Consider the following 27647-nt stretch of genomic DNA (forward strand, 5'->3'; position numbering starts at 1 on the left):
TATTTTATGTGTACAATTGCCAGGTCTTTTAGCCAGAGAGGTACAGAACTAATTCCAATTTGATTATATATGTCTAGTTCATGCTACACATCAAATAGCTCCTTAAGATTCCTCTTTATTTTTTAAAAGGCTCAATGTTGTGCTTCATTTGCAAATTTGCAAACTGATTTACAGCTACTGTAATGAAAAATGATTGCTGAAATTTTTCATATGGAATATAATTCTGTCATGATTTCCACTGTCTTAGAAAAAGTTTCTAGATCTAGAAATTCTTTAATTTATGCCATTAGAAAGTCAAATATACCAGCTTGAATTAGAGTTATTATTTATTTAAAAACATTCTGTATGGATACAAATGTACACTTGAATAACATTCATTTAATTTAAGAAGCAGAAGTGTAGCAACAATATGCTTTGTTGCATTTCAATGTAAAATTAAAGACACTGACTATTATGTATTATATCCTATACTACATCAGTATTATGGTAATTATTACCATAATTAATATTATGGTAATATGCTGCAGTGTCATTTTATCTATAATACTAATTACTAAATTTACATGATGTGTTTTCTTTCACAGTATGTTGTAAAAAGTTACACAGAACAGACTGTGCACTTGAGCTAAATGTAGGAGATTAAATAGTTTTTGATTGTTGTGGTTCTTTACACTTTGATACAGATGTTCTACTTTTTTTGGTGCTTATTCCAATTCAAAGTAAGCAGTAATAAATTTCTTATGAAAAGGCATAAAGACAGATATTCCTGTTCATAGCAAATAAACGACAATGATTTTATTTATAAATGCTTCTTACTTTTTCTACTTGACTTTGCATGCATAATAATTAAATACCAAGTTTAGCTTAATAAGTCAAAGAAGGTTAGTTTATTGAACTCAGTTTCAGTACACTGCATATAAATGACACAAAATTGCTAATCATAAATAACAAATGGAATTTAAAAACAAACAGGGGAAAATGGATAAATCCTCTTATTCACATTTAGAAGCTCATGCTTCACTGAACCCTCAGTTAAATTCAGCAGCTATGCAAAAATATTCAGAAACCGTTTTCTTACTTAAACTGGCATAAATCTCAAATGATGTTACCATTATTTTCTCTCTCCAAGTAAAACAGACCCAAATAACCCCCAGTGTGAATCAAATCACTCTCCACAGAGTAGAGAGGGGAAATGATAAGAGGCAAATTCATGAACAGGAGTAACATTTGTCTTTCTTATTTCCCACTTCATAAAAATGCAGTGCTCATAATGACATGGTACTGACTTTTTGAAACCAGAATTTTCCTGCACAGGTGCAGATGGGGAATACCAGTAAAGCAGTGAAGCATCTGAGGTGCCTCATTTCTGACCTGATGGGAAGTGTGAACACTAAAAGTGAGACTGTTAAATTCTCCTGCATGGGCACAGACTGCGCACCAGGCAGAACAAAGTCCAAGATCTTCAATATGAAAATACAAGGCCTGGCTCTTTTATGTGCCTTCTTAGGTTTAAAGGCAGCGCTGGTTTTATTGTTGTGTGTACCCAAAGAAGGAGGAGCTGCAGAGATCACTGGAGATTCAGCGCCAAACTGCACCTTCACGACATGCCCATTTATGAAGTAGGGTCTTACATTTTCCATGTATTGAGATTACAGCTGAATGAAAAGGCTGAAATATTGAGGAACTTTTTTTTGTGAGGAGACATTGTAACTTGCCCAGGCTCTATAGTTGGCTGTGCTTGATTATGGGAAGGACCATCATATGTGAATTTCTTTCTTGAAGTTCAGGATATTGTCTGGTTTATACACAACCCCAAAATCTTACCACCTTTGCAGGTGTACGTTTCAAGTATAATCATTTACAGTTAGGACACAGAAACACTTGAATGTGTTCATCCTCTGTTTGCAAGCTCAATACCCACAAATGCCTTTTGCAGAGCAAATATGTTTTCTTTTCCTTATGTACAGTGTTAACTGCTACTGCAGGAAAATGAGGTTCTGATCTTGTTCACTACTGGTAAGAGAAGGATTCTCCATATTTATAATACTGAGCCTTTAAAGTGATGGTGACTCATTTCAGAACAGCAAATTAAGTTGGTGTTGGGGAAAGCAAACTTGCATGTGGCTTTACAAAAGGTTGCAGGTGTAGAAGTTGACACGGAAGTATTTTCTGCATTTTGTACATTACCCTACAAAGTAAATGGTATGGAGAGTAGGCACCTTTTGGGAAAGATGTTCCCTTTTCCTGTCTTAGTGAACAGTCTCTACTACTCCAAAAAGCACAGTATTTAATTTTTATATGTGGACTGGATACAATGTTATAGAGTAGTTTAAAAGGCTCATAAAAAAGACCTGTTGAGATCTATATAACAATTTCCTTAATTAGTCAGATGGATCTCAGGTGTTTCAGCATGGTGGCCTTTGTGCTGCTTCTTGCTCTACTTTGTTCTCTGCGTGCTTGACTTGAAAGTTACACAAAGATGAAAACTCAGCAAACAAACCTGGAGATAAGCACTAAATCTTGACCTCCTCTTTTTAAAAAAGATTAATATTCACATTTATCTGATGTGCTAGAAATGAGACTGCAGTGGAGAAAACATAATAAACCATCCATAAAGCTGGTCTGAGAAAACAGAAAAGTCAAAAATCCTACAAGTTAATGATTAGGCCACAATCTCAGTTGACCTCATTTTCCTCACAGATTTAGAAACATTTCCAAACAGGTAATATTATCCATGGCAAAATCCCCAGGTAGAAGAGAGCACTCTCATGGGCTTCAATCTTAATTATGGAACACTTCAACTTTGGTAGGCTTTAATTAATTTATTAACATATTCCTGATGTAGTTATTTTCTTTTTAATATCATTGCTTTTAATTCTTGCTTCACAGAGCTTTTTGCACATCATTCTCCAGCAGCATTTTTCTCTCTCTTTATCTTGATGCAAAACATCCACACGGGCATACGCTGCTGATATATTTGATACTTCATTTCTCAATAACATCTGGATATCTTGTGGTAGCTCTGTATAACTTGGCCCTGCGACCACAAAAAAAGGCACAATTCTGCTCTTTGAAAGGTGGAACATAAGCAAAGTCAGTAAAAATCCACACCCAAGAAACACAATCTCTTTGCTGCACATTTATCTTGAAATGCTACAGACTTTATTACCATTAGGAAAAACCCCACAATAATAAAAAAAACCCCAGCAAAATCCCTAAACCAAAACAAAATCCACATAAAAACCAGACCAAAAACATTATTCTCACCCCTCCCCTCCCCCTGCCCCCCCCAATGGTGGTTTTTAACCCAGCATCTGTGAAAACAGTTTTGTTTTGTCCCAGCTAACTCTGTATCTTGTTCCCTTCGTCTTTTCTTCCACAGATAGTACTGAACAAAATACTTTTCAGAACTTCCTTTGTGGCCTACATCTTTATATTACAGCCTCTGTTAAAAGAGCCTTCAAAACCCTGAGCAGGAGAAAAGGAAGCCTGTTTCAGGGTGAAGCCATGCTAGAAATGTGAGCCGGGAATGCAAGAGGAAAGGGGATGGATGCTTTGCCTTTCAATTCCATGCTACATCTGCAGTTCATTGTCACCTTCAATGGGTGGCACAGACCCTCTGCTTCCTGGGGCCTTTACAGATAGTGAACTATTACCTTTTGGATTTATTTAAGTTAAAAGTGAGCTGAAGATTAGTTCCAAGAACATTTTTAAACTTGTATCAGAACCTGCCATTGGAGCAGCAGTGAATGTAAGGGAGCAGGAAAATCAATTGTGTATGGCTGCCTTCTCTGGTGTCCTTGGATCTTATCTGCAATATTGGGTGTTCCTTTCTTTACGATAAAAATACATACAGTCCAAAGAAGGCTTATTGCTTTGGAGGGAAACAAATCACCAAGGTTTGAGTTGTCTTTTGGAGGAAATATAGTGCCCTGGTTTAACGTGCTGCAATAACCAGTTTTTTATCATCTGTGGCCTGGCTTTTCCATCTTTTCCTCCTGGAGTGCCATGTTCCAGCAGAAGAGGAAAGCAGCTGTGCAGACTCTGGGAGGGGTGGGAATTGGGGACTTTCCTCCTCTGTGAGCAGCACCTGAACCACCCTACCATTACCTTTGGTTTCTGCTCCTCAGCAATGGCAGCAGTGCCATAGGGATCCCAAGGAACCTGTGACGTGGCACTGGACTTTTGCTCAGCTCCTCTCCCTGAGCAGCTCCATGGAGGGACAGGTGCTCCATGAAACATTAAATCATTAACACTAATATTAAATATGTCATAGAATCCCCCATCTATGCATCTTAAAGTGAAAAAATGCAAAAATAAGTATGCAATTGGTTTTTTTGTTTCACTGGGATATGTCAACATCTTTGCCAGGGTGATTCATTTTCCTCCTGACAGTTAGGAAGAATTGTCCCATGGAAAATTTCACTCTCTAACTAATGTTATCTGAACTTGAGTTTCTATGTGCAGTAATAAACTGAATCATTCTTCTGAGCCCCTCAAGCAAATTGCTTTCATTTAATGGGGTTATTTTGGTGGTTGTTCACAGTATCTTGACCATGTCCTGTGATATAAAGTTTTTTCCTCCCTGATTTAAATTGACTGGACTATAGAAAATACCCTTACCTCCCTTGTGCAAAGCAGAGGCTGCTTTTGCTTCAGAGTTTGAAAGCAAAGTTTACATAGACTTCAGGTCTGTGATCTGAAATCTTACTTTAGGGCAGTGTGGAAGCACTGCACCAAACCAGAATTTCAGAGGTAACCTGCCAGAGCAACCTTCTTTGCTCTCTGCAGCAGAATTATGTTCCTTTATTTTGTGCAATAGCAGTGGCTACTACATGAGAACATTTGTTCTCTTATTATTGTGCTTATGGTATCTGGTTAGTTTCCGTAGTTTTATGGTGTTGATTCCTCGAGCTGCTACTAGAGGGGGCCCAAGCTGGAATATAAAATGGTTTTATAGAGTTGTTGTTAAACAGTTCTTTAAAGAAGAAGTGTTTTGAAGTCTTCTCTTAAAGAGAAGATTCCCATATTCAAATAGGAGACAGCTGTTCTATCGATTTTCCAAACTTTTAAGATCTTTATTCTGGTCCTGAGGAATTTTCTGTGTGTATGGAGATACATGTACAAAAGAACTTCCAAAATTGTATTTAAGCAGTTATTTTCTACAGAAGATGCAGTTTTATCTAGGTTCTTTCAACTAATATTTATAAATTTGAAGAGTTATTTTATCCTAATACCTTTCCCCTGCCTTTATGCTTAATCACTGTATGCAACATTATGTAAAGAAATTGTGGAAATGCTTTATTTTTGAAAGTAATTTTAGGGGAAATTCCGTTTCCTGCATGCTTTCCTTGCTGCCAGCAGAGAGCAGCGTCCACCCATTCCACACAGCCTTTACCTGTATCCCACAGGGACGGCCACAGCCAGGAAGAAAAGGAAAATTCATCTGGTTTATATGGCACTGCTGTAGTCTGCGGCTTTAATTCAGGAGTGGTGGATTCAGCTGTGGGACAGAACTGTGGGATCTTTTCCATAGCTCGGGAAGAGTTTGGGGGATTCAGGTTCTGCAGGTTTCTTGGTCACCCGATAAAACATCCAGAGTGGCTTTTCTGGCAAGAATTCAATGGACCTTATGTTGTGTTTATGAAAAAAAATGTGGAGAGAGGGAAATAAAGATAAGAAAACACCACTTACTGGGAGAGAGCTGCAATCTAATTGCTGGGCTTTGAAGAACAACAGGCACCATCATCAATATTTGATTAAAAAAGGCCCGTGTGAAAAATGTAAAATGTAAGAGAGAAGTGTAAAGATTAACATAATCTTTTCATCTTCTCAGTTGAAAACTTTATAAAAGGAAATGATGTTAATGAGCCTAATTAACCCATTTACCAGCCTAACGTAATGTGTCATCTACCAGTATATGGCATGATACACTTTTTTCTGCTTTTAAAGCCCCATTTTCAGCAGAAACTTTTCCCATTCACTCCTCTGCATTTTTGCCCGTTTACTTCCCTTAAGTGACTAGTCCGTAAAAAATGTGGATTTAACATCATAAATTAAATATTCAGGCTTACTGGCCAATGAAAACAGTATGTCATATTTCAGTAATCAAAATAATATGCTTCAATAATGTATACTCCATTCTGTAACACAATATAATTTTAATAGAGTATCGCAGGGTCATGGTTAGTCTTGAGATAATTATATGCCATAAGGTGCGCAAGAATGAAATTGCTCCAAGGACACTGGTAACACCCCACAGAGTGCACGAGCCACATGCTGCCTTTTAGGGATAATAAAGTGCTTCATTGTGATGCCTTGTGAAGGCTGACCTAGAACAGAGACTAGATGAAGCTAAAGAATAAAGTAGGGTTTTATTAGGAGGCCTAAATAGATCCACCTTGGGCAGCACAAGAGTCTAGCCAGGGCTATGCCCCAGGTGAACCCAAAATGGTCACAAAAATGGACCAACTGTCATGACATTTCACACTTTTTAAAGGTCTGGTCCATTAGCATATCGGAGCTAATTGTTATGCTCCAGCATATTACAGCTCCAGCCCATGAAGTCCCATCCTTCTTGTTTTTCTCTCTTCAGTCCACCATTGTTCATGCTCTTGGGCCTGAGATCTGGATCGGTTGTCCTTGGGTCCCCAGCTAGAGAAGGAATTGTTTTGTCTCCCTACTCTGTTAAGAGAGCTTACTATCCCTTTATATGAAGCCTAGATCCCACACACTAAATCAGTACAGAGTCTGAAAAATATAAAAGCTAAAACCTGAGGCATCAATTCTGTTTCCACTACCCCATTAATACAATGATTTCTGCTTGGAGCCTAAAGCAAATGCAGCCAAATTTATGGTGTCTTGCACTAATAATTGCTGGGCATGTTGACACCAGCTTTGCAGTGACATCATTCTCTCCTTAATATAAAGCATTCCATTGTGAGTAAAAAAGATATTTTGGGGCATTCTAAGCCAGACTGCAGAACTCAGCCGTTAAAAATCCTGTGTGTCCACTGCCACTTTTTTACCACTGATAGCAACCCTCATCCTGTGCTGTGACAGTCACAAGCATTACATGAAGGAGGGAAAAATACATTTGCATGCTCCTCTTAGTTTATTAACCTTAGTTTATAAATAGGCTAAGTCAAAAAGTAATTAAAGGAATATTAAGGGTTTTGGAGAACTCCTTACCCTAATATAGTCTTGCAGCCTATAAAGAGATTTTAGTTTGGTTTTGTTTGAAGAATCTGCATTAAGTTGTATTAAGGATAATTTTTGTCTCTGCTAAATGGATGTCAAAAGAGCTGCCTTTTCAAAATCTGAAGGATTACATAAATATTTAAAAGGTTGTAAATGGCAGAGAAGCCAACAGATTTATGGGAAATACAGATCAATGAAAAATTGCCCTTTCCATTTTTATGAGGGTTCAAAAGGTAAAATTGAGTATGTTAAAAAACAGAGGCCTGAGTTCCTTTTTACTGAGTTACACTGATACACTGACCTTTGGAGCTGCCTGATTTCAGAGCTCTTCTTTCAGAGAGGTCTTGGCTTGAAAAGCTAGAGGTTTTCCAAAGGAATCCAGATCAGACAGAAATTTATAGGATGTATATTGAAATTAGTGTGTTTTAATTTCCTTATGTTTACCATCTAACAAGACAGACTTAGACATTTGATGCTTAAATCTCATTTGATCAACAGTGTCTTAATAAATATGTTCCAGCTTTCTAAGATCTTGATTTTGCTTCTACACTTTCTTCAGTACTTTCATTCGTAACACATCCTTCCCTGCTGAGAGGATGAGATATAGCCAGTTGATTGAAATTCTCATTTAAACTGTTGATGCATCTTCCACTTTACTGTTTGTGCATAGTATTAGCAAAAATTTAGCTGTGCTAAATTAATTTGAGAAGTATCTTTCAGGTTATGTAATTAACAGTGTAATGTTGTGTAGGTTATTAATGTACTCACGGCTTTATTTACCTGGATCTATATATCTTTATACATGTATGTATATGTATCTCTATATATACATCTATAGAAGTGAAATATTTTATTTTTTACTAACTTTATTAATAGAAAGGAGGAGAAAAATGTCCTCTCACACAGGCCGAGATTAATAAAAAACCTTTGTTCTTTGTTGTTGTTTTGCATGCAGAACAGCAGATCCGAGTGCCTGAGAATCACAGAGCTTCCTGCCCAAGGTAAAGGATGTGCCCTCAAAGCTCATCTGTTTAACACCACAGTGAAAATACACCATTATTAAGGTTAATGATTCAATTTTCCAAGAGCTAGAAAACACCACATGTTGCAGTTATTTATTTCTCTAGTCCTTTGCTGCCAGGATGTTCGAATTTCTAGGCCTATTAAGTTTTCATAAACTCTCCAAAATAAGGAAGGGACTGCTGTTGTCTTTTGTGATCCTCTGCCTACTCCAGCTACTGATCCATGAACTGATCCTAAAGAAAACTGCAATGACTGAGCTGTGGTTTAGCCAAAGAAGCATGGTGATGCTTTAATTAAATTATAAATGAGTGGAAATGTAGAGTTTATAAACTCAGCTTTTTAGCCATGAAAGGGAAAAAAAGTTTTATGAACTTTTTTTGAAAGTTTTTGAGAATAGTGTTACTTATAATATTCACTGCTTCTCAAATCAATGCCAAGAAAAAAAAAATTCATAATTATTGCAATATAATTTCCTGAGCCCTGCATCTCTGGAGGTAAACTGGTATTTAGATAACTTGAAATTTGACCTCAATAAAACTCATTATGTGTCAAGGCAAATCCTTTGTGGCATGCAAAAATTGTGGGCTATTCTGCCTAGTAGCATATTTTACTGGGAGGTGTTTTTTTTTTCTTTTTGAGCAGAAGAGAGCTGTTTTGTCCTGGCCTGCTTTTTCTATTTCTTTAAAGAAGGTGAATAAATTAGCCTATCTAGTTCAAATTATGACTCTTCCAGTTTAACAGAGAATTGTTTTACTGTTCTCATTTTGTCTGCCTCAAATGCATCTGTGTACTTTTTATGTTGAGAAAACAGCAGAACTGCAGAAGAGGTAGAAATACAAGAAAAATAAACAACCAATCCCTGTCCTGAACCTATCTTTTGCTTTTCTTGTCACTTCCCTCTCTGCCAAAACTCTTCACTTTTTCTCCTGACAATGCATAATGCAAGATGGATAGAAGAGTAGGAAATTTGGGTTACAACATAAATTTGAGCTCCAGATTCACTTAGGAGCACTCCTCTGCTTAACTTGGTCAAGAAATTTTGTGTTAACTCTTTCATCTTTTGTTTTAATTTCTGGTTGGTTTGGGGTTTTTTGTTTAGTTGGTTTCGTTTTTTTTCCCATTCCCTGCCATGTTTATGGATTCCATGGCTACGGGGGAAGAGCCAGTCCTTTGTTCCACATACCCATCTCCTGTAAATCTCCATGTACGCAGCAGTTACATAAATCAGTATTTTTACAAGTAACCAAAACCAAGGCTCTGGATACCAAGAAGAACCTTTGCCCTCTTAGATCATTCCCATATATGCCTTATTCCACGTAGAGTGAAAGACATTTTTCCATTAGCTGAAATCCTAAAGAAATTGTGAGAAACTATTCTGAAAAAGGCTATTAGAAAACCAATTTTACTACTGTGACTATTTGCCACCAATTCCCCTTTGTTTTCTTGGTTGCTTTGCTTACAAAGTACAGATTTATATGGCTCTGCGAAAGAATCCCTAAGAAAAAGAGGAAGGAGTTATGGGATAAAGTTAGCTAGGAATCAGCATATGAAAATGCTTTTCCAATACAGATATCATTTAGACTAGAGAGAATCTCAGCTTTCCACATAGAAAAGCTAATTTTTAAGAAGTACTTTATCACCTACATTCTAAAAGTTTCAGGAATGTTTCATCTGTTGAAACCTGTTGACAAGTTCATCTTTATTATCTTCCCAGGAAGACGAAATAGTCAATTTTCAGCTATGGATCTACAATCTATTTATCAGCAATTGCTTTTCCTCCTGTTTTTTTTTTTTACCTTTTTTCCTTCTTTGTGGCCAGCTGGGGCTGGATGCTCTCAAATGCCTGTGTAGGAGGATCTTCCCCAGCTCTCGGTGTTTGCACAAGTATTTCTGTGCTCACAGTTCTATTTGGGATAAATTAAAGCTGAGGAATTGCGAGGTGCTGAACATCTTACTGACAGTGTAAAGACAGCCTTCCTCTCTTTATCCCTAATGAAGATGAGTTTTAGAGTTTCTTCTCACAATCAGGTTTGCTGTTCTTGCCTGCAGAAGAGGAAAATACTTTAAATGTGCTTATGTTCATACTAATTAGACAGTGCTTAAGCCGAACTGGAGCTTTCAGAAATTAACTCTTGCAGATCAGAATAAATATTGCTTACAAGAGTCCAGTAAAAATTTCAGCACACTTGGTATTTTTAATGGTTTTAAATTCTCAGATTCTGCTGCCCCTGAGCCACTGGAATCTGTGAGCATTACCAGGTTTTGGTATGTAATTGGTGACTAATATAGGCTAAAGCAGAGATAGGAACTGCTCCCAACCCTTCACTTAGAGAAAAATGTCCACTCCTTGATGTAATTTAAAGATTTGTATGTCTAATATGGCTTATGTCTTATTATTTTCATACAAACTATTACTAAAGCCTAGATGATGCCTAATAAACAAATCCTTTGATCATCTTTAAAATGACAAACCTATTGATTAATTTAACTTTCTCCAACAAGATATTGCTATGTTGATTTTAGCACCCTGTTTTTAAGAAACAGAGAGTACCCAGAATTGCTTGCTATGGCAATCTTGAAAGTAGGGCATCAACAGACTTGGCAAAGGACTGAATTTATAAAGGGAACTTTTTGCTGGAGATCTAATCCATTATCCCTCTGTTGCTGACATTCACTTGCAATGAGAACACTAGGCCAAAGTGCCCAATACTTTGAGATAACATTCTGGCTCACAGAGGAAAGGTGGTGGGAACCCTAGGGCTGGGCCACATTGGAACATTAAAAAAGCTGCCTCTAATTGCAGAAATATTTTTCATCACTGTTGGAATTTATTTTTCTCTGAGTATATGAAACCTCTGCACATGTTCAGGAGTGTCAGGGTGTCTTCAATCAGTCTGCCTTACACAGCTGAGTGCCTGGGCAGAAGGTTCATGTGATGATGGCACAGCTATTAAAAACCAAACAAATAAACCAGAAACAACAGAAAATTCTTGTAGACTTCATACTATAACAAAATTCATGTAGGGGCAAACATCCTAAGAATATCAAAAAGACTTTTTCATTTCAAAGTTCCACTTTAGGACTGAGTGCAGCTTGTGTATTAAAACCGTGGGTTTGTATATATATGGATCCACTCGGGGACTCAAAGCATCTGTATAATTATCCAAGTACATATGTGGCTATTGGCATGTCAAGTCAGAGATATGTATTCAGGGTATAATTCCAGCTCTTTTAAAAAAGTTTGGGGTTTTTTGATTTCTTGGTTTTTGGTTTTGTTTGTTTGGTTTGGCTTTGTTGTTTTTGTTGGTTTTGGTTTGGTTTTAGTTTTGGTTTTGGGTGTTTTTTTCCTCTGGTTTTTTTTCTGTTTTTTTTTTTTTCCCCTGTTTTCTGTACCAGCTTATGCTCTCACAGCATAAAAAACCCAGCTTGAAACATAAATTTATAGAGCCTAGAGCATAACAGAAGCACCGAGGGATTACTGAATATTATGTGATACCCACAAGCTGATAATTGACAACTTAGTAATAAGTACTGAGTAAAACCTGAATAGAAATATTATGGCCAAATCGCCTTTAAGGGATTTCAGATTGGTTTAAATACTGTTGCTTCTTGTCTTTTTCATTTATATATCTTAAAAAAAGGTTGATACTCCTAAATCCCTGCCTTTCATTGTATGTTGTTTCTTACAAAAGCAAAGCAAAGTCAAACCAACAACCTCTTAGATAAAATATCTACACTCAAGGTGAGTGTTCCTCAAAGTCTGGGCCACCACCCTGAATTGAGGCACAAGGTGGCAGATACCAGTGATTTAATTCCCCCTGACCCACAACTGTTTCCAGCAGCTGCCAGAGGTTGAAGCCCTGTGCTGAAAGCACATGGAGACCAAGAGTGCTCCACACGTGCTCCAAGTCAGAGAAATCCTGATCTAGGCTAACTTTTTCCCTATCTAGGCACCTTAGCTGACATAAATTCCTTCTCTGAAGTGCTAAGTAAACAGAATTCTGTAAGTCATAACATTCTAGGTTTCTAATAATCCTCAGAAGCTCCTAAATACCTCCCTTAGGCTTTCACATTAGAAAAATGTGAATCCTAATGTTTTTATCTGTAATTGTGCAATGGGATTTTTCCTCCATCTTTCAGTGAATTGGTTAGTTTGATCTCTTTTTTTTACTGTCCTATACATAGAGGATAGTCATAATTTTAAATCTGTTTTTCATGTAATACCTGTCCCTGTGTTACTGAGGAAGTTAAACACACATGGGGAGGTCTCAAGTGTCTCCTGCTTTTCTGGGTAAACTCATTGTCTGTGTGCATCACAGACATAAACTCAAACTGTTGTGCATCTCTGTTCTTGGTGTTTGGACAAGAATTAAATATTTTCTGCATGTCTGAAACTCACCTAAATCCTGACAAAAGTGTGCAGCACAGGGATCTGTGTGTTCTACCCAAAAGGAAATGCTCAGTGAACGTCCAGCTTTTCACTTCCACAGCACAGTGCTACCTAGTTCCCAGCTACCCGAACACATTTTTCTCCCCACCAAGGTAGTGGGACAGATTATAAATTCTTACTTAATTATGGATCTGGTAGTGCTGCAAGGGCATCTGAGGTAGGAACAATTTAAAACACATCGTCAGCACTGACCTACCTTCATTCCTGAATTTGAAGGCATGAACATTCTGTTCTTTACTGTGGTTGCAGCCTGGAACTCTCCTATTGGAAGTGTCAGAAGCAAGATCAGGTGATAGTTGTCCAGATAGTTGTTAAATTTGAGTAACTCTTTATTAAAAAACCTCTATCTCCATGGAAGATTCCTGGTTAACTATAGGGAAGTTTAGAAGCTTCTCTAGAAAGCATGGGAAAAAAGACAATTATGGTCCTTCTTTAGGATCCTGAAAATATTTTGCTACAAAATTTGATAGGGACAGAATTCTCCAACATATGTTTCAAATGTTCCAAACTGGCAGACTTCAGATTCTGCTCCAGGGTAAGGGTGAAGGAGAACGCTTGGTGGCTACCTTTCTTACATCTCTGTTTGTTAAGATCATAGAAAAGGCCTCTCCACTTATTTTATGTATTCACAAAATAAATTAGAAGACATTTTATCAATGTCTAGTAAGGAAAAAAAAAAGCCCCACCTCTTGATTATACAATACATACTCAAAATATCTGCAGAATAGTTTATTCTTATTCCTAGAAACAAGATATTCACTTGGTACCCTCCTGCCCACTATCCCAGCACTGCTATTTGTAAGTCTAATTCCAGAAAAAATACAAAAATAAAACAGCCCCAGCTGTGGCAAAGAGATGAACAAACCCTCGTGAAACACAGAACAGAGCATGGATTAAAATCCTGAATGACTTCACATACTTTTAATGAATATTTTAGCTGAATATATCATCCCACAGAGAATAATCCTGGGCATTCCAGCACGAGGCTGCAGTAAGAGCTAACCTACCAACATGCTGCTTCCAGCAAGTCAGAGACCTAAAACTTAATCTACATCATCTAGAAAGCATGTGTGCAGAAAATGTGTCATGCCAGATCATACTATAAAAAAGAAGATTAGGGCTGAAAAAGGATTAGAAATTAATTAAGGAGCTTCTTCATGTTTCCTGATATCCTTCTGATCTGTGACCAGCCTATCTTCAGGGTCTCTGCTACTGATGCAGTTGTTATAGTTCAAATCACGAACACTACAAAGGATTATTATTAAGCTTTAGGAAGAGCTGCAGCTTGGTGGTTTGGGGTTTATTTTCCCGTTCCACACTTGCAGATCTCTTGCAGGGATCAGGCTGGAAGCTCAACTCTCCAGACTCACACTACGAGGAGCAGCAGTTCTTTGGTGGTGGCAGAGGTGAGATGATATCTCACTGTAGGGCTACAACAGGGAGCTGATACAGCCCCTTCCAAAGGAGCAGCAGAGTCCTGACACAGCCCCAGACAGGGAAAGGGGCCAACAAAACAATGGGTATGTCTGAGCTCCTCTCTGATCCATTTTCTCTGTTCTCCAAAGTTAAGCAAAATAATCCTGGGCTCAGTTTTGTGAGGGGGATGGCTGTGGGCTGTTTTTGCAGATGATGGTAAAAACACACCATACAACTACAAAAACAAGTTAGACACTGAGAAGAAAAGTTACATCTTATGAATTTCAATTCAAGCTTTGCAGCGGGCTCACTGAAAGTTTTAAACTACATGTACTTGACTTATAGGTTAAGAGTATGCATCAGGGAAGAATTAATTCTGATTGATATTAATTAATTCTAGTAATATTAATAAATTTTTAATTATAGTATTTACTATGCAGGTAGTTTCTTACTTTTGACACGGCATATTTCCATTTTCTGGAACCTGATCATAGTCTCAAGATTCAACAATAACAAAATTGTTATTATTTTGTTTGGAATTCCCAACTTAATTTCCACACTATGGAATTAACGTGACTGTAAGAGATATTCTATAAACAGGGCCCTCAAGCTTGTTTCAGTGTAAATCAAATGTATTTTATCACCTTAATGAATAAACAGCTATAAGCAGGTTCTGAAGTAGAGAGGGTATCATGTGCGCTGACAGCCTTTATGAAAGCAAGTGACAATAAAAGAGCAGTAAACATTTTTTAGGGAAAGATTAGACAGTTTGGTTTCAAAGAAGTGAGCAGGGAGGAGCTGGCTTGTCAAGATAAAAGATTTTTCCTGATTGTATGAATTCCAGCACAAACAAAAATTACTCCTGAAGCCCTCCTAAACTCATGATAGTGATAAATCAGACAAAAAAGAAGCTCTGAATATTAAACATTTCCTTCAAAAAATGTTAATGGTATCTGGAAACTAGTGTTATTACTGTAAGATGCAGCATGATTCAACATGAATTGAGACAAAAATCAAAGCATTGACTTCTTTGTACAAAATGTTATTACATGAGTAATTCTGCAGACCTATCATGCTCAGCTCTGTGAAATTTACTGCATTCCCTTTTCCAGGATAAATTTACAGGTGGAGCCTCTCCTTTCTTGCACACATCTCAGGGGTTGTTTAAGTTTCCATTTTCAGCTGCAGGTTCCCACATTACCATATTGCAGAGTTGAAATTTTTTTTTCTATTTTAACTCTTGTGGTGCAGTGTTTTGGGAGGATAAAAGAGGACACTTTTTTTCATCAACACTTACACATCCCTCAGATGTGGTCTCAGGGGCCCAAAGGCCTCTGTCCCCTTTTCCCTGTGCTTGGCTTCCTGTCACCAAGATGTGCAGGACGTCTCCATCTCAACCTTGGTGCTGAAACCTTTGTGTTTCCATGAGGTGTTGGTACCAAACCAGCTCTGCTCCCACTTAAACACATTCCAGGGAAACAAAATGAGATCAACAGTGATCCTGTCCCTGCTGCCTGATGTTTCCAGCCAGAAAACCTGGAGTTGCTGATGGCAGAGATAGCCCTGGAGCCACAAACAACATGATCCCACTGGCAGGTAATTGGTTAAATCTGTTTAGCTGGAAAGCTAAATCTAGAAAGTTGTTCTAAAATTTTCTTTGCTGAAACCTGTGCAGCTGTGAGTTCACACTGTCTCTGACATGCAAGGGAGCTGCTTCCAAACTGCTGTCAAAGGATGTTATTTTTGCCAAGAGCCCCAATGTCTGAAGTCTCTGCAATGCCTGCAATATGGTGCATTGATAATTAGGGAATTACCTCTTCATTGTTCTAAAGCAAAATCCTATTTACAGCAAAACCTGTCACTTCACAGAATCTACAGATTTCTAAAGACAAAAACTTTTGCTTACAGCCAAAGAATATGGTAGGATGTATAACTTCAGGCAATATTTAACAATATCTGCAAAATACAGGATTCCAGTCTGTGCCGTATTTAAGTTCATATCATTTTTTAAATTATTATGAGAAATACAGCTAGCAGCTGTTCCTCTCTTCTAACATTAAATTAGTGACCATTTTGTGGCATGTGCGTACAAATATTTATTTATCATTAGCTTTATGAGTCTCTTTCTCTTTTTGACCACTACAGCTATTCAGCTCCTCTAAGTATTCTAACAATCATGTAAAGATGCCGTTTGGGAACCCTGAATTGTAAATTTTCTCCATATGTTATACATCCAACCTCCTCACATATACATATAGATGACTGCATCAAAGTATGTTACATTTCATACACTAAACCAGTTTCTAAGCATTACCATATAAACATCCGGTTAAATGTAACACAGCCTAAACAGACTTCATTAAAGTGTATATATTAAATAACTTCTGTCAAGTGGAATGGACTCAAGGAAGCCTCTTGCCATTTGTTTATATGGAGCCTGGTGCTAGCCTGGTGCTTTTTTTATTGATACCAATGGGGAATTGACTGATTCTCTTCTTGTGGTGGCTTTACTGCAGTATAAATTTACTGGCTTCAGCAGAGCTACTACTTCTGATTTGCACTTTTGTGAGAGTGTTAGCGTTCAGAAACACATAATCATGAGAATGATTATATGCAGGTGCTTTTATTGAAGAGCTCTGGCTGTCAGGGATACAAACCCAAATCTGACTCCGACATGGGTTCGGGATGAACATGTTTTTATATTCTATCGTTATATAACTTTCATGCTAATTATTAAACTTATACTGTTCTATTGTATACATAGATTTCATTCAAGCATAGGCTCCCCGTGGTCCTCCTCAAACTTCTAACAGTTTCTCATGATTCTTCTTATGATTAAACAATAATTATATTTAATTACTAAACAATCATCACATCTAACAATCATATCATTTATCATATACTACTTACGCAGGTGCAATTTCACACGACCTGGCAAACACAGAGCCTAACATTTTCAGAGTCTATTTTTAATATTTTTCCAGGGCCCCACTAAGTCTAGCTTCTTTCTAATTCCCCAAATTTTATGATTTTAAAACCTTTTACTATCAAGAGGAGTATCAAACCCGGAGTTTACAGCTGAGGATTTGTATCAGATAAAGCATTCAGAATGCACAGGGAAGGCCCCTTGTGAAGATCAGTGGTCATTCTTTATGTATAGATCATTTGGTTGCCTTCTTTAAATACTCAGTTGATGACCACTTATAGCAGAGCACATATAAATCAGGCTTATGAGGTATTAATCAGATTTAGGGTAAATTTTCAACTTGCCCTAATAACATGGCTGAAAAAATTGAGGGTATATTTACTAGTACAAGTCAAGTGGCCACTCACCCCTTATTAGCACAGGCACACAGGAACTATGAATTTCGGCAAATGCATTTGCCTAAAAAACTATGGCGATCCCATGGCAATTTAGTCCACATGCATGAATTTTGAGTTGAAATAAAGTATTTCATGATGTCTAAATATTTTTTGTCCTTATGATTCAAAATTCCTTGGATTTTTTTAATGAAACATTTTCTATCAGTACAGGAGATTGGGGATTATTGGGAAATACAATTTTGCAGATATGTATATTTACAATGAGTTAATTAACATGCAGATTTTCCTAAAAAAACCCCAAAACCACCAGGCTTTGGAGCTGATCAAAGATCAGGTGGAATTAAGCTCTTTCTACTGAGGAAAAAAGCACCACACTACCCCAAGTTCTTGTGAAATTTTCAGCTCTAAGCAAAGCTTAATATCTTAGTTTTTGATGGAAGGACTCTGCAGTGAGGCTGAAATGCCACCATACCATCCCAGGAACAAGAGCCCCCCACAGAGCTCCCAACAGTGCCCCCTTCTGTGCCTGTCCCCTGTTTGGGGACAGTTTTATAACCAGCCAGGGTTCATCACATGCTCTGTGCAGGACATCACAAAATGCCCAAAGGGCCTGACTGGGCCATTCTAGATGTATTGAGGAGGATGACAGACCTTGAGCCCTTATGCTCAAATGCCAGAGCTTTGTATTTAGTTTCAGGAAGAACGACATTTATAAGAAAGGATGCAACATAGCTTTTGTTCATAGTTTTAGATGGGTAATTTTCCACCACCAGATGTGTGAGCAGCACTGCACAGATAAGGCAGCTTCCTCTCCAGAGCAATCTGTAATGAGCAGGGAAGGTGTACCAGGTAGGGGATTCATGGGAAACAGCTCAGTCAGGCATCATTTCATCAGAACACTTGGAAAACAACCTTACAGTTTGATTTCCCTTTGCCCAACACTCTTTCTTCACCCTGCCAAATTTAGAGATCTTGGAACACTTTTCCCTTTCAATTTTGTTCCTTGTGTGGTCTCACCATTATTGTATTCCTTGTATATAACACCCAAATGTGTGTATGTATGTGTGTGTGTGTCTGTATATGAGAGACCTGGTTACTTCTAGATTAATTTACATTAATTGCCTCAAGTCTTTATCTGGAAACTGTGTAAGAATTTACATGGATTTACTTTAAATTGATAGGGAAACCAAACACAAGACATTGTTTAAGAGGGGCTTTATCTACAGAACAAGGCTGATTTATTGTTACGTAAACTGATACAAACTGCAGTGTAGACAGAACCCTTGGATTTGGAGCTCTGCAAGCATCAGTAGGAGCTAGGGGAGTTTCAAACCATGCCTTTTTCACTCAAATGATGACAGCATAGGCACATATCATTTATTTCATGCATCAAGAGAGATTTTAAGAGGCCTAATCACTCAGAAAACGCAGACCCCAGTCCTCAGCTCTCCTGAATAAAACAGGCCTTCCTGAGCTGTGTAGATGGCTTAAGATTCCCTCCAAATGACCATGATCCTTTCAAAAGCTGGCAGCTCATACATGCTGCTCTTCAAGGCAGAACATTTATGCTCGGATTACCCCATGGTCCTTCCCAACTCGTTCCCTTATTCAGGGTGTGTTTTGAAGTGCGAGCTATATGCACAAGGCAGCTCTCCCTCTATCAATAGAGACAGTGCTGCTGGGGTATCTTTTCAAGTTCTGAGAGACAACATAACAGCACCTCTGTCTTGCCTTGTTCCAGGCAGCTGAATAGAGGAATAAAGCTAAAAAGTGGAGAGTCAAAGAAACAGGATTTTACTAGCAAGTGTACTACCCAGTGTAGAGAGGCTGCCTGCTCAGAGACCTTTAGGAAACTGCCTCTGCTCCTGAACACTCGCACGGTGTCAGAAACCACAACACAGCGTGTCCTCAAGATATTAATGACTTAATGGGATATACTCAGAGTGTGAAAGAATTCCCTCCAGACAGTCTGGGGGAAGAATTTACTAATGATCTGAGCAGTTGCAATTCCATGATTTTGCTAAGGTGCATATGGTTAAAATCTTGAATAAACATATGCTGAAACGAGCCAAGTAGGAACGTGTGTAATCATATGATGGGGCAAAGCTGAAGGGTTTTAAGAAAACACTAGTTTCTCACACAGTGAAGAGAAAAAGATAAGATCACCCTGTGCTCCAAAATGCAGCTTTTGGGCACATGCCCAAGGGAGCCTGAGCTGTTGAAGCCCAGCTCCCAGCAGGGAAAAGAGGTGGAAGGTGGCTCCTCTTCTGTTTCTGGAGGAATATTTCCCTCACTGCTGTCTCCAGACTCTGGGGAAGATCATGCTAGTTTGCACTGGGCTGGCAGTGACACACAAGGACATCAGTCATAACAATGACTTTATCACTTCTTTTCTCCTTTGTAAAATGATGTTGTGCAAGAAAAGACATTTGGTAGATTATTTACAACTGAAATTATTCTAATGATTTTGGATTATTTACTATTGAAATTAATCTAATGCTTGTACAGAACTTGTAAAGAATAGTCTGGTACACTGGCAGTTTATAAAGATATCCTTTTTTGCTTGTGTATTCCCTTGGCAACACACTATGATAATCTAGAAAATACTAAGGAAGTTTCCAAGCAACAGAAGAGAACTTGACAACATTTACTATATGATTAACTGCATCACAGTAATTGAATTTCCCTAAATCAAGAGGAATAATTAAATTAATGGAGCAATAGTTTGACAAGTTTGGTTGCAGTTAACAGGCATAAGCAAAATCATTACTTAAGCATATTGTTAATTATGTTTGAATCAAGAATAAATTGAGTGATAGCTGTTAATTTGGCCTGTGTGCACAATGCTGGGAGGTGTGAGTGAGGGAACAGGAGAGCATGTGGGTGTGAGGCTGGAAGCAGGTGCCTTGCCTGCTTGGTTTCAGGTGAAAATTATTTTATTTAATTCAGATGAATGAACAGAGGCTTAGGTTCTGCTGTCAGTTCACTCTCTGCCACTGATTTTCATTTTTCAATTAAACTTGCCAGTGAGAAAACCCAAAGAAGATTCATGATCCCGATGAAGTGCAATCCTCACACACACTTTTAGAGAGCCAAGGATCTCAGTCCCAGAGGAACTGATGGTCCAAGCAGTGGGATGAGGGCTGGGTCATGAGGGGGTAGAATCTGCTAAATACCTTGGACCCTTACATATTTTGCATCCTACAGATTATAGTAAAAAGCTATGCAGGTGTTCTGATGGCTTTAAAGTCTTGGTAAAGGAAAATACTTGGTTCTGAAGTAGATCAAATAGTATTTCTTGTCTTTGTATCCCTCTAAGTCACTTGTGTCCACATCCAGATGTGTCCATAAACAGCCCAGGAAATGAAAGGTGAACTTAGATTACCTGATTGATTTGGTGAACCAAGCTGAACCATTCTTCTATATCTGTATCCAGATTTCTCTCAATTAAACAGTTCAGCTAAAAGGACAGAACCTGTGAATGGGGTTCTCTGGGACAAGAGAGTAACCAGGTAGTGAGCTGACCCAAACCCGATGTCATCATCACAGCAGTGGCAACAGGACAGCTCTGTAGTTGACATAACCCGTGAAAAAGGTCTTAGGAATTTTGCATTTAAATTGTTAAAATTTCAGCCTGGGCTGGCTTGTGGTCAGTGTAACAGTAAATTAAACAGTTACACACTTCTGTGCCTTCCTATGTCCTTTTACCAAACCCAGCTCAGGGGAATCTCCGTCACTGTAAGAGACCAGAGTCTTCCCACCGCCAGTTACAAAAATATCGTCTGAGGTGCCCTGGCCAACATATCTCCAGTAAGTTTTACTTGAGAAATCTGAGGTACAGCTTGACTGAACAAAATAAGCTTAAATACATAGATGGCCTGGTATCAGCCTTGGCAATGCAATCATGGTAAAAACTGTCTCCTTTGATAGAGTTCATGCAGCCAAACCACAGCATTAGACCTAAAAACCAAACCCTTCACCTTAGTGAACCTCCCTGACTGTGAAAGAGAAGGCAGGGTGCAGATTAAACCTCCTCCACCAGCTCCTTCCTATCTCCCACAGCAGGAGACAGGACTAGCAGCATAATTTGAAAAGCAGCAAAATTTAGTTACTGTAATGCAGTGCTTGGATTTATTTATAAAGTTCCAGGTTCCTGAGACTCTGCTATCAGAGCTGCCACATTCCAGCAACACATAAAAACTGGACCAAAGGGAGAAAAGGGGAGCTATGGCAAGCATTGCCTCCACATTAAGGAATTATTTGTTTTTCAAACATGCAAACAATTTATAATAAATGGAATCCAAAGCCCTTGTACTAGTGTTTGAAGTAGATATTTAATCAATTCTGCAGTATATCTTCTGCACTACATTATTAAACAGACAGCCAGAAGCCTCATATCATCAAACTTACTGATGCAAATGAGCCATATGAAACTATGACAACTTTTTTTTGGGTATGTTGACAGACCAAATGTGTGACAGCTAACAGCTGGCCTGAAGGCCTCACAGACACAAGTAACCCTGACCTTGACTTGATCAGTCTGTACCTGTGAGGAAAGGAAATAAAACATCTTTAAGGAAGAGAGCACTGAAAAGCAGAAGGACTTAACTACAGGGAATGGATGCTGGGCAATCTTTGGCAAGCATGTACACAGGAAGCTATTGGCAGGTGAACTGGGTGGTAACCAGTTACCAGCCGATTGGGATTGAACACATGATTTTTGAAAACCATATAAAAATGAGCTGTGAACAATAAAGATTGCTATTGCCACATGAACATTGAAGTGTTGTGTCATGTTGGTCTCAGCTGAGACATATGATGACTTTGATGGGATCGGTAATAGCTGGCTGTGTGAAGAGCCAGAGTCCAGGAAGGAAAAGCAGCCTTCAGAGCTGCAGACAGCATGGAAACCTGCAAAAGTCTGGATATGTAAATAAGAAGGTGCGCTGCTGGAGACAATGGGGGCTTAAGCCTCAGCCAAGGAAAAAGCTGTAGTGAATGTGTGGACCCTTAAGTGAGGCAAACAAGAGTTAAAATATGATGAACAGACACTGTGAACTTTATTGCTGCAGTGCAAGACCCAAGGGTAGATACCACCATAGAAGCCACATTGAGTATTAAGAACTGGGAATGGGCTGGTGCATTGATTTTTGAGTCAGCCTCTTGAGGCAATGAGACTGATAAAAATACTATGACTGCCTGGACCACTGTGTGTGAGGCACTCATGGGGCATGTGGCACCCACAGACTGGACAAAGAAGGATGGTTGTGCCACCATGGCAGCTGTGCCAACCCTTCTGCAAATGACCATGAGTCTGCCAGGGCTGTGGGAGGAGAACCAGAAGATGGCCCCTGGTCCCCCAGTCTGTTTGACACTGGAGGGGACCTTGATGGTATCACAGAAGAGCTCTTCCTGCCCTGCGCCATGCAGCATCAGCCGGAGCAGTGCTGTGGCAAGTGGCTGGAGCCAGGAGAGCCCTTTCTGATTAGCATGTATAGCATGTTCCCTCTCTGTTTGCCCTGTGCTATAGTGTAGCAGAGGCAGAAGGGGAGCGTGCAGAGCTCCGGGGGTGGGGGGCGGGGTGCTGTAGTGGTCACAGTGAGCACATGGCCACACTCTGCTGGCGACCACATGGCACAGCTGGGTGACAGCAGCAAGCAGTGGGCCACCTTGTCGGCAGGTCCGGTGGGACACCTGCAGCTCTCTGCACGTGGGCAGTGAGGAGATGACACAGGGAGCCTGGTGGCACCGGCAGGGGAAGCACCACGCCTCTGCTCCCCTCCTGTGGCTGGATGTGCCTGGGGAGGCACAGCTGCCATCTTGTGTGCTGGCGGAGCCCTGTAAGCCACCCCAGCGCAGCCCTCGACCTGCGCCACCCCCACTGCAGCCAGAGTCCCCCTCTGCTGTGACCCTCATGAGTTAACAGTGTGCTAGAGAAAGAACCTGGATGGATGGGTAGTCCCTTCCTCAGGGGGTCTGCAGCATTTGCCGTGGCTTGTGCCACTGGGGGGGGGGGGGGGGGGTGGCTGTGGACCCTGGGCATGTCATTCCTGCAGCTGGTCCGTGGAATTCTCCAGTTTTTTACTATTCAGATGGCAATTGCTGCATGATTTGGGGGGTCAGTACTGTTGTTGTGTTTGTGTTGCCACTATCCTGGACTCTCACTATTAAGACTGTCTTTTTTACCATACCATCTTGTGAACCCCTGCATTGCCTGCATTGTGCTGATTGCTTTTTGTGATAGATGCTCCTGTAATAATTCTAAATTGTAAGCTATCCTTTTAAGTGGAAATTAACTGATATGTTTTTTCAAAGTACCCTTTTCCTACCCGAAGAAATGGGAAGAATAGTTCCCACCTTGCTGCCTCCTTGATGTAGAAAAGGTTACCCCTGGAATGAAAGACCGTAACCCTCTCATCCTGCAGCAGCTTCTGACTCAGGCCTTGTTATCTTTTGAAACCGCTTAGGTAGTTAATATAATTGTATTGTCCCAGGCTTAAATTTATATACCTTCTGTGAAGGAAAATTGGCAAATTTGGGTATTGTTAAGTCATTTTCTGCTTTTGCTAAAAACTTATTTTCACTAAATGACTGTTCATTAGAGAAATTTAAGGTTAGCTATGTGATTGTAGATCCATACAGCATTAATACATAAAGGTTTTATAAAGAGGTTTAGTTGTAAGTTAATTATTTAATCCTACTTATATGCATTCTTTGATTATATTAATAAAGGTTTGCTTGTAGGTATTTTAGGGAAACCCTCTCAGTCAAGAGTTCAGGCTCTGGCCAAGCCCTTGCCCTGGCTGACTGGGGATTATCCTATCATAACCAGGTATTTCTGCATTACAAGTGTAATCAAGTCACTTTGACTTGCTTATTTGGTTTTATAAAAGCTGGACCCCCTTTCTGAGGTCAACTTGAAAACCTTATCTGGAAAAGGTTCTCCAGGTCATTGCTGAGAAATGAGGCTCCCCAGTGATGGCAGACTCTGGGTGATGGTAAAGTATTTAGGCAGTTGTAAGTATTAACTCGTTGATTTTTGCTTAGTAGAGCTTGTTGTTTTATTATATGTATTGTTTTACTGTTTATAAAAAGAAAAGCACATGTTATTTTAAACACTTTCCTGAATTTAATAGGTTGAAATACATTCATGTTATAGTTGCAACAAAGAAGAGGGAGTGTGGGGATGGTATATGCCCCCCACAGAAGCCTAATGTTGGGAGTTAGAGATTAAGAATTTACTGGACAGATATGTGCCATGATATCAACACCTACTCCACCTGTAACCATCCCATCTAAAAGTTGCATTGCTCAACTTATACTTTTTAAGTCTTATGTCCCTAAAACAGACTCAAAGCTGTGAGGAAACCGAGGCTTCAAATCGATGAGAGAACCTCAAGTATACTGGATTCAGGTTGTATCTGATTGAAGACCAAACATGATTTGTACTCTTACAATGCTTTAGGCAAATCAGTTCCACATTGAGGTTAGTGGGATGATAGATACCAGAGCAGATGTTGCTATCATATCTGTTAACACATGGCCTCAGTCATGGCCTATCACAGCTGTGGGATCTGTTGTTGCTGGCCTCAGAGGTACCACACAGAGTTATTTAACTAGTAAATCTGTGTTAGTTAAGAATACAGAAGGACAGATGGCCATGATCCATCCGTATGTTACTGCTGCTCCACTCAACCTATGGGGAAGACATGTTGCCAGCATAGGGAGTTTGGGTAGGAACGGATTTTTAATGAGGGCCACTGTGCTGAAGGATGTAAAGCATCCTACATTAGCCTTGAAGTGGCTCACTGAACAACCTGTGCGGGTTGATCAGTGGCCCCTTGAAAAAGAAAAACTAAACCCCCTTAAATTGTTAGTTCAGTGTTGTGTTGTGTCTGTATTAGTTGGACGTTCTGTTCCCCCTATGTAATGGTTCTGCCCTGATTCTCCCCTCCCTCCTTTGTGCTGCCAGTTATCCCAACTCCACCCCAGTTGCTTTGGAGATCAATGTACCCTTTCTCAAATACCTCCCCGGTGCCCTGTCCATCACTCAGCGCTCCCACCCTTCTCTCTAGAACTCTAGAAACTTCCAGCTAGAGTGTCAAGTGATTGGTTCAAGGGCTGGGGCCCCACCCTCAAGTTATCCCCACTGGGGTTTTCCCTAAGTCAATCTTTTGTATCCCACTCCCCTCTGAAACCCTATTCATCCAAGGACTGACTCCTCCCCTGTGTCCCTCCCTCCTGATAAGCTGTTGCAACCCCTCCCTCGCTCTCTTCGGTTGTCGGTTTCCCCTGGGACCCAATAAACCTGGATTCACCACAGCTGGAGAGCGCTCTCTTCTTGTTTCTGCTGACTGTAGCGATAAGACAAGCCATGTCCTACCACAAGGTCACGCTACTGTCATAACACAGAGCGTTTGCCTTAGGTGCTGTCCCGAACCACGGAGATTGGGATAGTGCCCCCCGTACTGCTAGCAGTGATGGAAAGCTAACGGGGATGTCCGAGAAGGACAATCTTTCTCCAGCTGGACTGATTCAGTTCTGGAACAATTAAATCAAGGACATACTGAGCCATCAGCAAGTCCATGGAACACTCCTGTGTTTGTAATTAAAAAGAAATCAGGCAAATGGAGGTTACTTCATGACTTAAGAAAAATTAATTAATAAAGAAAGTATGGGTGCTTTACAGCCTGGGATGCCATCCCCAGCTATGATACCTGCTACCTGGGACATTTTGACTGTCCACTTGAAAGATTGTTTTTTAACTATTTCTTTATGTCCTGATGATAGCCCAAAATTTGCATTTACAGGGCCCTCTATCAATCATGCAGTGCCAGTCAAACTATATCAATGGAAAGTGCTGCCACAGGGTATGAAAAATAGTCGATGAATTTGCCAATGGTATGTTGCATGGGCACTCTCAATAGTGAGAGAACAATTCCTGGGAGCATACTATTATCATCATATGGATGACATTTTAATAGCAACCCCAACAAAAAAGGCCTTTTACAGATTCAGCCAAAATTGATGCAAGCACTGCAAGAGTTTGAGTTGCAAATTGCACCAGAAAAGGTGCAGCAACTCCCATGGAAATACCTGGGAGTTAAAATATTAGCTCAAACAATACAGCCACAAACAATACAATTTTCAATTGAGGTTCAAACATTGAATGATGCACAAAAACTTTTGGGTATCATCAACTGGGTATGACCCTATTTAGGGTTAACCACCCCACAGTTATCATCCTTGTTTAATATTCTTAAAGTGACCCTAAGTTAACTTCTCTAAGGAATCTACTATTTTTAAGTTAATTGCACAATTAATTATTAAATACCATGAAAGGTGTTTCCAGCTGAACGCTAAAGATCCCTTAAAAATTATTGCTAAAGATCCCTCAAAAATTATTATACCAGCACAACAAAAACACTTTGAATGGTGCTTTGCAAATAGCACAGCACTACAAAGTGTCTTACAAAACTTTACAGGACAAATTACCTATCACTTATCCAGTCACAAACTGTCGCAACTGAATGGGACAACTGTGCTGTCTTTAAAGCTGCATAACAGCTGCACACCCTTGAAAGGCCTCCCTGTTTTTACTGATGGGTCTGGGAAAACAGGAAAAGCCATCATGACCTGGAAATATGACAATGGATGGCAAACACTAGAGGGTTACATTAGTGGATCACCTCAGTTAGTTGAATTACGTGCGGTAGCCATGGCTTTTCAATTTTTCCCTCATATTCCCTTAAATACTGTAACTGATTCTTCTTATGTTGTAGACATCACACAATCAAGGACTGAGCATTATTAAAAAAATTTGATAATGCTGCAGTATTTGAATTGTTAAAAACTTTGTGGCATGCAATCCAAGCCAGAACTTGTCCCTATTATGTGTTGCATGTTCAGAGTCATACAATTTGCCAGGCTTCACAGCAGAAGGTAATGCCCAAGCTGATTGGTTAGCCAGCCCTGCCTGGACAGTGCCACAGCCTGATATGCTAGCACAAATGAGAGCATCACACGCTTTTTTTCACCAAGGTGTTCGAGCCCTACAATAACAGTTTTTGTTAGCAAATGCCAAGGCACATAATATTGTTAATAATTGTAGTGATTGTCAAGGCCATGCTGTGCCACTGTAGATGAGTGTTTACCCTGGTGGTCTGTGAGCCTGACAAGTCTGGCAGACAGATGTTACACACATTTCTAAATGTGGTGGTTAAAGTATGTACAT

At 39.5% G+C, this 27647-nt stretch overlaps 1 protein-coding gene across 2 annotated transcripts in view; it reads right to left on the reverse strand.

The window, feature by feature from the left end:
• The window catches only part of CA10 (carbonic anhydrase 10), a 206605-nt gene that overhangs the window by 42789 nt on the left and 136169 nt on the right, over positions 1 to 27647 (reverse strand). The window lies entirely within an intron of this gene.

Source organism: Agelaius phoeniceus, chromosome 19, assembly GCF_051311805.1.
Source record: "Agelaius phoeniceus isolate bAgePho1 chromosome 19, bAgePho1.hap1, whole genome shotgun sequence".
NCBI classification, from domain to species: Eukaryota; Metazoa; Chordata; class Aves; order Passeriformes; family Icteridae; genus Agelaius; species Agelaius phoeniceus.